Consider the following 14155-nt stretch of genomic DNA (forward strand, 5'->3'; position numbering starts at 1 on the left):
ATATATATAAATACAGAAATACAAAATACAAAATAAAAACAGTTAAGAAAACAGATTAGTCTTTCTATGTCTTATCTTTCATTTACTTGTTTCCCCGACCTCCTCATGCCTCCCTTTTTTGTATTCCAGTTCACATATTTTGTTCAGCAGTTCCCTCCCCTCTTTTAGTATCCTAATCATTAATCATAAAAATATTGTAATTTCAGATTTTTACATATTACATAATAAACCCTTTTTTCATCTTCCCTTGTAACATTTCAGCTAGGAACCACTTAGTTTTTATCGAACATCATTCTAACATTCATTAATTTTACAATATTTCTGTAGATAATCTTTGAATTTCTTCCAATCTTCTTCCACCGACTCTTCTCCCTGGTCTCGGATTCTGCCGGTCATTTCCGCCAGTTCCATATAGTCCATCAGCTTCATCTGCCACTCTTCCAAGGTAGGTAGATCTTGGGTCTTCCAATACTTTGCAATAAGAATTCTTGCTGCTGTTGTGGCATACATAAAGAAAGTTCTGTCCCTCTTTAACACCAATTGGCCGACTATGCCCAGGAGGAAGGCCTCTGGTTTCTTCAAGAAGGTATATTTAAATACCTTTTTCAATTCATTATATCTCATTTCCCAGAAAGCCTTAATCTTTGGGCATGTCCACCAAAGGTGAAATAATGTACCTTCAGTTTCTTTACATTTCCAACATTTATTATCGGGCAAATGATAGATTTTTGCAAGCTTGACTGGGGTCATGTACCACCTGTATATCATTTTCATAATATTCTCTCTTAGGGCATTACATGCCGTAAATTTCATACCTGTGGTCCACAACTGTTCCCAGTCAGCAAACATGATATTATGTCCTAAATCTTGTGCCCATTTAATCATAGCAGATTTCACAGTTTCATCCTGAGTATTCCATTTCAGCAACAAGTTATACATTCTTGACAGAGTCTTAGTAGTGGGTTCTAACAGTTCTGTTTCCAATTTTGATTTTTCCACCTGGAAGCCAATTTTCTTATCCAAATTATATGCCTCCATTATCTGATAATAATGGAGCCAGTCTCGCACTTTGTTTTTTAGTTTCTCAAAACTCTGCAATTTCAATTTGTCTCCTTCCTGTTCCAAAATTTCCCAATATTTCAGCCATTTGGCCTCCATATTGAGCCTTTTCTGGGCCTTTGCTTCCATCGGTGACAACCACCTAGGGGTTTTGTTTTCCAATAGGTCCTTGTATCTTATCCAGACATTTAACAATGTTTTTCTGACAATATGGTTTTTAAATGCTTTATGTGCTTTAACCTTGTCATACCATAAATATGCATGCCACCCAAAAACATTGTTGAAACCTAAATCCAAAATGTCTGTGTTTTCAAGAAGCAGCCATTCTTTCAACCAGCAGAAGGCTGCTGATTCATAATAGAGTCTAAGGTCTGGCAGGGCAAATCCACCTCTATCCTTTGCGTCAGTTAGTATTTTAAATTTTATTCTAGGCTTTTTGCCCTGCCAGACAAATTTTGATATATCTCTCTGCCACTTCTTGAAACAATCCATTTTCTCCACAATTTGCAATGATTGAAAGAGAAATAACATTCTTGGCAATACATTCATCTTAATAACAGCAATTCGGCCTAACAAGGAAAGCTTCAAGTTTGACCATATCTCTAAATCTTTTTTCACTTCTAGCCAACATTTCTCATAATTATCTTTAAATAGGTTTAAATTCTTAGCAGTCATATTGACCCCCAGGTATTTTACTTTCTGAATACACATTTTCATAGTCTACTGAACTTCACTCAAAGCTCTGACATCTTTCCATAGCAGCTGAGTTATTGCCTTGCATTCTGGCCATGTTAAACCTGACCTACCTATAGGTTTGGAAAGATAGGAACAAGTCCAAGGGGGTGGTTAAGAAACACAGTCAAGGAATTATAAACATAATAACGCTTCAAAAAGGAGTAAGTGCTCTTTTTTATCCAACTGGCCACAAATCACAACCTCATACATTGTTGCAAGTAGTACAAGCAAATCTTTAAGCAGCTACAGTATCAGACAATTTACAGTTCTAGACATCCATTCTGATTTTTAGTGCAGCTCTGAGCTTTGTGGCTAGCAACAATCTGTTTCAGTACTTCAAGAGCAATACTAGCACCTGCACTGCCTTTACCTTAGGCTACCAAATCAAAAGCTCATAAAAGCCAAACAAACCTCCCAAGGCAAGGAGTTCCACATTCTTGATGGCATGACATAAGAGATTCTTGCACATCCCTGCCAATTGTACCTCAGCAGGTGATGGGACACGCAGAAAGACTTCACCAAATGTTCTTAGTAGGCAATGATCTTACTAAACAGCTCATTACATTTTTTATTTGCCTGCATGCCTATACAAAGTTCCATTAGCCATTGGCATTAGCCATTGGCAACTATTTTCTATGTTTGTTTCCAGCCTCGCCTGCCCTCAAAATCGTCCATTTCATCACACAAGGACACAATCATATGAACCACATACACTTCATGTAATTGTGAAAATACTTGTGTCAACTGTATCATATTAAAAGACCCAGATTTAATGGGGCAACAAAACAAATTTAGAGAACGTAAACATCTGTGTTCTGATTTACAATATTTATTAGAGAATTTACTAGAAAATTATTTTTTGCAAAGGTCCCAATTTACTATACAAAAATGGGGGGGGGGGGATAAGGATGATATGTTTCTGGATAATATGTTTTGTTTTAATTTTGAATAAAAAAGTTATTTAAAAAAAATCACATTGAGTTGTTACACTGAACCATGGTTCAGTGAGACATGAACAAAACTAGTCTCCTTCCAGACTCATTGATTATTTGATTGTTGTTAGCCGCCCTGAGCCCGGCTTCGGCTGGGGAGGGCGGGATATAAATAAAATTTATTATTATTATTATTATTATTGAAGGGGGGAGGATTTTGAAAGCTTTTACTCCCACTTTCCCTTAATATGCACTGCATCCAAACCAGGGGAAGTTGTTCGAGTTCTACAGTTAGGTGTTCAACCAAAGCAACCTCCTGGCCCATGGTTTGACATTAGCTTGTGTAATGCCTTCCCATATCATTTATGCATTTTGGTAAGGGTTATTCACAGAGGTACACTGTGAGCAAAAGATGTACCTCAAGCTTTACATATACAGTATTTCAAGCTGCATAACAATCCCTGCAAAGGCAGGACCACCATGATGCTTTTGGTACATTTTAAAGGGATGCATACAGTGTGATCCAGGCATGTATAATCAGAGGAAATTTTCATTTAGTCTTACTCACTAGTATAGGTGCTAAGGATTGCACTTTGACTTTTCCTGCGTATGTAAACAACACCCTAAGCCAAAAACCTTGGAAAAGGTCTCGTTCTAATCTATAGTTATAAATTATGGACCTTGTGAACATCAAATAGAGCTTCCTATTCATCTAGGGGAAGATATTCTGAAATCTTAGTTTTAAACATAAACCATTACTATACATCTGGCCAGCCATCCTTCACCAACCTTGTGCCTTCCAGATGTCTTGAACTATACGTCCTGCCAGCGCCAGCCTGCTTGGCTCTACTAAATAGGTCTGATGGGAGCTGTAGTTCAAAACATCACATGGGGCACCAAGTTGGCAAAGGCAACATTGACTCTCACATATATCTTTTTTACACCACACATAATAACAGGATAGACATACATACATATTTCTGTGTTCAGCATTTCACATTACTTGTCAGTTACCAAAACAAACTGTATTTCCTGAAGAATCTGAATTGGTGACCTGCCACAGTCACTTATCCTAAAACATGTGCTTTATGCACAACATTATTTAGAGAAATCACTGGAATAAAGAACATAAATCCTTGAACTAAGCCTGTCCACCATTGTTCAATTAATAGAATGTCCCCCAAGGGATCAAGTATGCAACTTTATAGTACTATATTTACTATGTCTACTAGGAACAGAAACCACTGATTCCAACAGGGCTTAATTCCAGGCAAGTATGCTTAGGATTACAACCATGCATCAGGTATAATGCATGCTTAAGATTGCAGCCTTAGAATGACATGAGGCCTATGCCAGAAAAGAGACACTGGGCAAAAGCAGATAAGAGTTTAACAAATGCTAGATTTACTGCTGGGGTGGGAACCTTTTAGGACCAAAGGCTGCATTCCCTTCTGGGCAGTCTTCCAGGGTTGCATGCCAGTGGTGGACAGTGACAAAGGTAAGAGTGGGTGGAGTAATTAATAGACATTTGACCTGTGTAAAATACACTGGTTTCTACACATACCTCTTTATACCCCTACCCAGGCAAGCAACAGTCTTTATAATGTTCCAAGTACACATTCCAGCCAGGCGCGAACACTCCAGGAGGATGAAAACAATGCTGGAGATGGGGTGTAGCATGGGGAGAGTCCTAAAGGCTAGACAGAGAGTCTGAGGTTTCCCACCCTTGTGCAGGCACACACAATTACATGGGCAACCACCTATTGTAGTAGCTGTCTACACCATAAGAAGAATTTTCAATGGTTCCCTGGATTCTAGATCCTATGCAGAAATGTGAGTAAAAGTCTCATAATGTGAGCAGTTGCTGTCGGGACACTTCTAAACCTACTGTGGCAAGTCACCACTTTGCAGTGGATATTATTCATGCCATTGCAATGATTAAACAAAAAACAAAAAACACCCTTCAACTTCAGGCAATACCAAAAACAAATTTTCAAGCTTGCTATCTAGATGACCCTACCTCGAATTACAGTGTGTGTGGTTTTTTTAAAAAAAAAATTAAGCTATCAATTTTATACACCCGTTACCCAAATAGGTAATTATAATGGAAAATACTGCCCTATACCAAATCAGACTGTTGCATCACCTAATCCAATATGATCTGCTCTGATTGGATCTCCAAAGATCTCCAAAGGCAGAGGACTTCCCCTTCGCCTCACTTGCTCCCTTATCCTGGAGATCCCAGGAATTGTACTGTGCAAAGCCTGTGCTCTACCGCTTTCCAGAGGAGTTTCAAACATCAGGGGCTGCATACAGTATATGTTAATGTTGCAACTTGGCCTGGGTTTCTATGATTTGCAAAATGAAACCTGCACAGATCCATTGGTACTGCCTAAAAATACAGGCACTGTCTTATGGGATCAAGCCATCTAATCTAAAACTTCTTCATCAATGAGCCATCAGATGCCCGTAGGGCTCTCCACATGGGGAGACAGAAAAAGAGAAAGAGAGGGAAATGGGGGGAGGGGGAGGGAGGAGAAGGACTGGAGCTGCCATCCTAGATCCCAACCTCTCCACTAAGCAAATTAACTAAGGCAAAGATGCACTAGACAATTCAGAAATCAGATTGACAGGCTGCAGCAGAGAATGAGGTTAAATGTAGCTTCCAGATTTTCTTTTTGAAACTAAAGTCTACCCCCGCCCTTATGAAGTTATTAACTACCCTTCACTTACTGAAACATGAGTGCTTACATGAACCAATTTAAAATGCACTATGCCAAGAACATATGGGAACTGACAGTACTGCTTATGTGGAACAAATGTCACCAAATCAATTATGTGACAAGCAAAATAAAAAATATTACAGATGCGCGTTCTGTGCAAAACAAACAAAAAACTCTAAAAAGTTTAATTCTCCTAGCTGTATAAATGTAGGCTTCAATCCTAAACAGGCTTCCTATGCAGTAAACCCAACTGGATACAAATCCAAGCAACATCTAGATTAGTCCCGCTCAAATCAATGGGAGTAAACTGATTTAATTCCCAGGAGGAAGCAGTGTGTGGAATGTTGTTTTAGGACAACCCTCAGATGTTTTGGACTACAACTGCCACCATCCCCAGCCAGCATGGCCAATGCTCAGGGACAATGGAAGCTGTAGGCCAACAGGCTGGGAAGGCTGCCTTCTGATATCTCAAGTCAGTTCGTAACTCAGCCTGCAACCAGTCCATTACTTGATGCCAAACTGGGTCTTCAGATTGTGAAGTACTTGATAACTTATGGGTAACAATTTCTCAGGGATTCTGACAGAGATCAACTTGCAATCCTTCCCCAGAGGATCAGAAGGCAGCACATAACCCATACATATTCAGTGCTGTATCAGTTCCAGGCCATTGTCTCGACCTTATTTTTCATGGGTACAAAAAGGAAAATAAAAGTTTGCTACAGACAGAGGGCACAATATGATTGTGTTTGCCAAAATGCAGAAGCAGCTATACCCAAGTCAAACTTGGGTTTATAGAGTGGAGAGAATAATAAGGGTGATATGAAATATTGGCTGCCCACTTGTATTATGGATCTTCACTTGTGCAGATGGGACTGGCCCTTCTTCTCCTTCCCCCACCATGGATGCCCCTAAAATTTGCTTCTGGAGTTTTCAAAACCTTTGGAGCACATTGAAGGCATGGGGGAAGAAGAGGAAGGGGAAGGTCTGCTAGTGCAATGTTGGATCTTGCCCTAAGAATACAAGCAGGGCTGCAGGTTTAGTGGGCTTTTGTAAGAATCCATGTTTAAATGGTAAGCAATATAGGCTTACCAGCAAATATTAAAAGGAAAAATAATTGTGCTCTATGTGGGGCTTCCTTCAAGACCAGTTTAAAAGCTGCAGCCAGGTTGCTGAGTGGAGCATCTGGACACATAAATATTAAAGTTGCGCTGAGGGATAGAACAGCTACCAGCCATGTTCCAAGATATTGCTACTAACATATAAAGCTCTAAACAGCTTGGGACCAAGTAACCTGACCGGCTGCCCTATACAGACCTGTAATCACTTATATCACCTAGGGAAATTATACCCTACAGACTATCACAGGGCAGTGACCAGAAAATGGGCATTTTCTGCTGTCGCCCTTGAACTATGGAATATTCTTCCCCCTGCCATATGTGAAGTTGCTCTTCCCCCTGCCATATATTAGTTGCTTCAGATGTTTTGTGAAGGCGTATCTTTTTGCCCAGGTTTTCATTTATATACAAGGTTGGATTGTGCTATTAAATTCCTGTGTTTACCTGATTCTGTTTTATTATATTGGGTTTTTTGTTTTTTGTTTTTAATACTGTTTTCATACACCACTTAGGGAACTTTTAAAATATGATGCAGTCTAGAAATGCTTTTAAATCAATCAACCACATCAATATATTAGAAGTACCCAGGACTGGAACCTAAGATTGGTAACCTAAGCACTGATTAGAAAGCAAATTCCAATGCTATCAATAATCCTCACCCTTCAAGTAAGACTGCAAAATTACCTGAGGGTATCACTGAAATCAATAGGATTTTCTTTTCAGTATTTGCACACAGGTTCAGGCTGTTAATGTGTATACTAGAGTGTGAATAAGCTTCAGTGAGTTGTGAATGGAGTTACAAGATCTTTCGACTAGGATATGCCATTCACAGGCAATATTGTTTGCTGTAGGAGTAGCCCACTGGCACCATTCCTACTAGAAATTAACCCAACACACTACAGTGTGGCATCACACCAACATCACAAGCTGTTCCAGCTCCTGCAGCTGACTTGGAAACATCTCTTGGCTGTTGAGTCTCTTAATATCAAACTTCTCAAATAGCAGGAGGCTGAAAAGGTTACCAAGTTCGTGGGTGCCAACTAATACTCATTGCCATCATAGGTGAGAAAAGATGACCTGGAAGTGTCTCCTTTTCCCCCTAAAATGATCTTTCCGGACACAATTAACTCAGAATTACACACTGGCTTATTTATAAGAACAAAGCAGGAAGGAGGGATAATTTATCAACAAGTTTTACTGCTCTTCATGTTAGTTGCTTCACTGCTGGAGGACAGCCAAGAGTCTGACAGTGTTAAAGGAGTTCAAAGCTCATTTTAGGTATTACTCGTTGCCCAAAGCAGCGCAAAGGGGATGACGTTCTCCTTCAGGTTTACAGAAAAGGTCACAAACATTTTTGCTCTGCTTTTAGGGATCCTAGGTATCACGTTATTGAGACTAGATATCAAAGGGTTTTCCATTATAAACTGATTAAGTATAACAAAGTTCCAAAGAGAAGAATACATATATTGAATATTTTTTATTGCCAAGTGTATGCTACATTAGAAGTAGTTGGAGAAAATGGAAAACAGGTTAGAAAAATGCAATAGGGACCATACAGAGATTCTCTCACTGAATAAATGAGGCTGCCTTATACCAAACCTTTACCAATCCAAGTCCATGTGTCTATGCTGACTAGCTGATAAGTCTTTAAGGTCTCAAGCACAAGTCTTTTCCATCCCTACAACCAGAGATAAATGCCAGAAATTGTCTCTGTGGTTTTCCACTTGCAACACATGTGCTCAGTCCTGTGCTATACATTCTCCCGTTGTTCTGTGTACATTTAGTAAGAGGTGAAAAATTATTAAGTCAGCTCTACTGAACATTGACTTAAGTCAGTTCACAAGCAAGGCAAGCCTTTTTGTTTAACCAGCACACCTTCCCTCTCCAAACAAGTAACCCCAAAAGTGTATCTTAACCTTGAAGAATGACTTGGTAGCCAAACAGCATTTGCCATAACTTCTCTGCAAGTTCATGTGCACCAAGCTAATATGTTGCCAACCTGGGGTGGTCCCCCACCCCCACAACTTGGTGAGAATGAGATGAAACACAAGCCAGCATCAACTCACATCTTAAGAGAGCTGTGGGGAAAACTGCTGGAACTCATAACAATGTGTGTGTGGTGGGGATGATGAAAAAATGAGCTGCAGGCATTCTGCATAGAAAAAGAAGGTAAACATCAGTGGCAATATAACCACATTAAATATATACCCACACAAATCAATGGAAGGAAATGGAGGAAATTGCTGGATTTTTCCATTTATGTCAGTAGGAGGGTACTTTCCTATCCTTTTGCAGGAAAAAGGAGCAAGTCACTGACCTAGGCTGGAAGATGCTTTAAATGTACCTTGTAAAACTATTATGCAGTAGGATAGGCTTACCAGTGAAGTTCTGGTAAGGGGAACAAAGGTTGCATCTTTACAATAGCCAATGACATTGTGGTTGTTAGTGGAGCATGGCAGAAGCAGTGTTTCCAATCTACATATATACCCTGTAAAAAGGTAGAAGGTACCTTTCACACCCTGTAAGTATCGTTACATAAATATAAGGTCAAACTTTAAAATTTGAGTACAGAATAAACATTGCCCATATTCTCTATTCAAAGAATTTATTAGAATTACCACAGCATACCTTTATAGCCAATGGGCTTAATATCAAGTTAGTATGCACTACTAAAAATCTAGATAAGTGTATTCTATTGCTTTCTGCTTTCCAACAAAATCAAAAAGGCAAAATGAAAACTTACTGAATGTGGCTTGTAACACTTTTCTATAACTTACAAGACACAATTGGTTATTTGTTTACCCTGGGAGTTGGTAAAGTGCATTGTGAAGTAAGATAAGTACTATTCTAAAGCACTGACTGTTTCTTCCTCACTTTCTTGATTTGGCCCCTTACCCACATGAAAACTTTCTAGCTCTTTAAATACCAGAAATATACTTATGTACATTTGAGAGGTGCCTTGAATAACATTTCCCATGAAGTTATCAAGAGATCTGCTCCTCTCTAGCACCAAAGGGCCTCACATTCATGGCAATGGTTGGGTCTGTTGTAGAGCACATGGAGTTCAGTGAGGAGGAAGCGGGTTGGAAGGCTCAATAAACTCCCTATGAGGATACCAACTCTCTCTCTCTCTCTCTCTCTCTCTCTCTGTGTGTGTGTGTGTGTATTCAACAACAACTTGATCAATTTTACAGACACCTAGTGAAACACACCATTAGGCTTCCAATTCTGTACTTGGTTCAAATAAATATGACATATCTGGCTCTTCCCACATGGTCTCAAAAGTTGAAAAAATACCATGCAAGGCAGTAACAGGATATACTCCAGTTCTAGAGTGCCCCACACTACAGAACTCTAGCCTTCCCAAAGCCATTATTTCAAAAAAGACTGTAGCATTTTCTGTTTGGGTTGTCACCTAGAAACTGTGGTTAAGCATGCAGAAAGCATGAAGAGCTTTATAAATGCAGCATTTTTAACTGTAGTATTTTTACCGTCTCTACTCTGTTTAATTTAAGGGCATCATTTATGGCTATCAATTTGGAGTTTACTACTGGGTAGGTTCTCAAACCAAATAAAACAATTTATTTTTAGACCATTACAGCTACATCAAGTAACAGTTTATCTGAAGTACTAGAATTATCCTCTTTCACTGACAACCTAGTTCTGAACACACTTTCTTGGAAGTCATTTCCGTTGGTTTCAATGCACTCAGTAATCTCTTAGGTGATCAATTTACAGCAAAATGTATATGTGACTAATTTGTTGCATGGGAACTATGCTCAAGGTAATATTTCTGTGATTTTTTTAGTACTCAAAATATTTTTGTTGCTGGGGAAGTGATCCTCCTCTAAGCAAGCACACTCATTGCTACTGTTGAAACATGGTGTTAAAACATGGTGAGCACTCACTGGGTAGTGCCTGTGGCATTAAGTGACAAGACCGTGGCTCCTGACCCATGTCCACGCTATTTTTGGAAATGCAGACCCTTGGTGGCTGTGTGTTCCTTTCTATGCTGCTAAAGCACTAGAGGGCTGATGCAGCACTAGTTTGTTTCTTTTGCTTAAAGCAGTAACTCCTACCCCCTTTTCCCACCATGCCTTTTAAAAATATTAACTCAAATTTGATTTTTACAACAGCCTACACATTTTTACTCATAAATTAAAGTCCCACAAAGTTCAATGCAGCAAGTAGGTGCACATAGAACTACAATTACAGTATTATGTGCATGCTTGATGTGGACTTCCCATGGTGCAAAGCCAGAGCTAGAGCTGTCATCTAGCCTTGTTTACAAATATAAATATTCTGAACAGCAGCAAGGGAATTCCACCAGCCCACATCTATTACATGAACTCATGATGTCATATTAATGGCACTGCATTGGGACCAATGCAAGTACAACACTAAAGTGAACTTTATAAAATGCTTAGAAATCTCTTAATCCCAGGTGAGGCTACCATTCTAACCATACTTATTCAGATGTAATTACCACTGAAGAACTTCCTAGGACCTCAGTGTGGCTCAATTTAAGTATGGTTAGAATTGCAGCCTTAACAAATTTCAATGTATCAAGCAGAACTACATATACCCTGTGGGCTTTCACATGCATCATACTATATCCAGAACATATAAGCTTTCACAAGTGCATTTAATCTTGTAAGAAATTGATTCTTAGTCCATACATTGCCTCTCTAGTTCTCTTTCATCTAAGGACAAATGGACTGATAATATGCCTCATCCAGGGATGGACTTTGGTCTTTTAAATTTCAGCAGTGCCCTGTGAATGGTCAAAATTCGGTACCACTCCCTTTCACCTTCCATTCTGCTCAATTCACTATTTTATAGTAGTGACATCCTATGGCGTCCCCAATGCAGCAGAACCAGTTGTATTGCCCTAAATTTGCCTCTGCCTCATCTGAACAACTTGTAAGCACCTTCTGATTGCTCTAATTGCTGGAATAAGCAATCAGCACAACACAAATGTTGATTTTGATCGAAGTCTGGAATCAAGGAGCTCACTTTGCTCAGGAAAACAGGGAAACTAAATTAACATAGCCACTGAAGGTTACGCAAATGGCCAATATATCCACTACTGACTCAATTTAATAGGCACAGAATCCCCCAGCAGAGACAATGTGAACAATGCAACATACTCCTATTGCATGGTGGTGCATACACTAGATGGTTTTCAGACAACAGACAACAGGTTATCATGCATGAATATATAGGCTGCAATCCTAAATATACTTTTGAGTAAGCTCCACTGGACACAGTAGGACTTACAAATAACATGTAGAACAGAGGCGGAGAACCTGTGGACTACAATTTGATCAGTCTCAGCCAGCACGGCTGATGGTCAAGGATGATAGTAGTTATAGTCAAGGAACATCTGGAAGGCCACCAGTTATCCACCCTGATGAAGAGTGGATTATGCTCTTAAACATCACTCTGATCTAGGAAGCTGTCTTATACTGAATCAGACCATTGGTCAATACAGCTCAGTATCCTCTATACTGACTGGGAGTGGGTTTCCAAGGTTTCAGACTGGTGACATTCCGAGCCCTACTTGGAGATTCTGCATGCCAAGCAAATGCTCTACTAGTGAGCTTTGGAAACTTCATTAATAACTACGAAGTTAACTCATCAAGCACTTACAAAACTATTTGCCTTTTCCCCATTCAAGCATTTTAATGTCCTCTTTCGGTACTGTTTCTTGACAAAATTACAACACATCAGAGATTTTGCTATTTTACACCAAGGTCCATTCAAACTTTACTTAAGAGTGACTTTGAGTAAATCCTCCTATGTTCAGGGGCCACCTGACAAATAGATCACCATGCATTAAGAAGGGCAGCAACATTGTAGCAAGAGAGTGATTTGGTATTGGTTAAAATGATACAAAATACAAGATTTTTAAGCGTGTAGTATGCTTGATGGATACAAACTCAATAAGAGCAAGAAAGAAGACACAAATGCTATCTTTATTGAACAATCATAGTATCTAGTTCAGATTTATGAGCAGGACAAATCATTTTACCCAACACATAATTATTTGCCTTGGTCATAAATCTGAACCACAAAACTGTGTATTAAGAAATACATCTGACATCTCCACTAAAAGAACCAGAACCCAGGCAAAGGAAATAAGATCGTGATCTTATGTATAATTACCAGGGAGTAAGTCCCACTGCAAGTCAGCTTTATCCTCCCAGAAACACAAGGCCCATTCATCTTTTGTCTCCCAAGTTTTGCCTCTTACTAAGTTTGCATGAGTTATATTTTAAAATTAAGGTCAGTTACTAAGGCCTTACTAGTTGCTCAGTTGACCACAACTTTGTTTCTAAAATAATAAGAAGAGGGTGGGCTGTGGATTTACAATGCCGGTACCATTCCCACCCTGTCCACTGAATTTTTGTTTGAAAAAACCTCTGTCCAGAATACCACCCAAGTGACACTGAATGTATATAGGTTTTCTGTTGTTTTGTTAATAGGACAGCCCTGGGTAAACAGACTCCGCTCCCTGTTCTCTGGTCCAGAGGAAGACAATCTAATCCCGTTTCCTTATCGCTCCTTAGCAAATATCCCAGAAATAAGCCCAAGAAACACAGGGAAAGGGGATAATTTCCCCGCCTGTGCATGCGAGCCCCCTTCTCCCTCTCCAGTGCACCGACCCGGAGGCCCCGAGGAGGAAAACTACCTCAAGTCCTCACCCACAGGAGTAGATGCGTTTAATCTGTTGGGCAACCCGCCCCCCCCCGAAAAGTCTCGGGCATAAGCGCCCTGGTATGCGTGAGACAGATTTCACACATGCACCCAGACCCGCGCTTTCCGCGCACTCCCACCCACCCACGCAGAGGGCAGCAGCGCAGCCCGAAGGAGAGCCACCTCTCCCCGCACCTGACAGGAGTCGAGAGGGGCTCCGCATTTCGCCGGCAGGGATCCCCCGCTTCCCCGCACTGAAGTCACCGAGCAGGAATCTCCTCCACCAGCTCCGCTCTCCCGCTCCCCTCCCTCGCCACCTCCATCTCTGCCCTCCTCCCCAGCCTGACTGCGGAAGGGAAGCGCTCCCCCGGTCCCGTTCCTCACCGTTTCAGCAGGGCGGCGGCGGCGAGCGGGGGGGGAGGTGCGGGGGGGTGACAGTGCGCTGCCCCCACAACGGCGCGCGGGATGGCAACACAAGCGACGCCCGGCGCGAGCAGCCCCCTATACCTGACCTACTTTCCGCCTGGCTTGCCACTGAACGTCGCACCACTAACCTACTTTCCAACCAATGGCTTCTCCCCCCGCACCAAGCCCCGGCCCGCCTCCCGACCAATCGCGGGACAAAGCTACGCGGGCACGACGCCCAATGGGCAGCCGAGAGAGGCTTCGCGGTCCCGCCCTCCGCCCCGGCCGTCCAACCGGCGGCGTCGGCAGAAGAGAGAAACGCGACGGAACGGGGGATCAACGCTCTCGTTCCTCCCGCCTGTTTAAAGGGCTGTAACTTGTGAGGCGGCGGGGAAGCGAGGGGGGAGGAAGAGCGGAGGAGAAGAGGAGGAGGAGGAGCAAGGCTCCCCCCCCCCGCGCGCGCTCTTTCCTGCCGGCCTGTTGTTGC

General features: G+C 41.3%; 1 protein-coding gene across 1 annotated transcript in view; it reads right to left on the reverse strand.

Moving 5' to 3' along the window:
- The window catches only part of BMAL1 (basic helix-loop-helix ARNT like 1), a 44393-nt gene extending 30571 nt beyond the window's left edge, over positions 1 to 13822 (reverse strand). Inside the window, exon 1 of the mRNA XM_081012096.1 lies at positions 13648 to 13822. The gene's annotated coding sequence lies outside the window, so the exon portion shown is untranslated. The remainder of the gene's footprint in view (positions 1 to 13647) is intronic.
- Between the last annotated feature and the right edge of the window lie 333 nt (positions 13823 to 14155).

The sequence above is a fragment of the Podarcis pityusensis genome, assembly GCF_964106645.2.
Source record: "Podarcis pityusensis genome assembly, chromosome: 1".
In the NCBI taxonomy this organism is placed as follows: Eukaryota; Metazoa; Chordata; class Lepidosauria; order Squamata; family Lacertidae; genus Podarcis; species Podarcis pityusensis.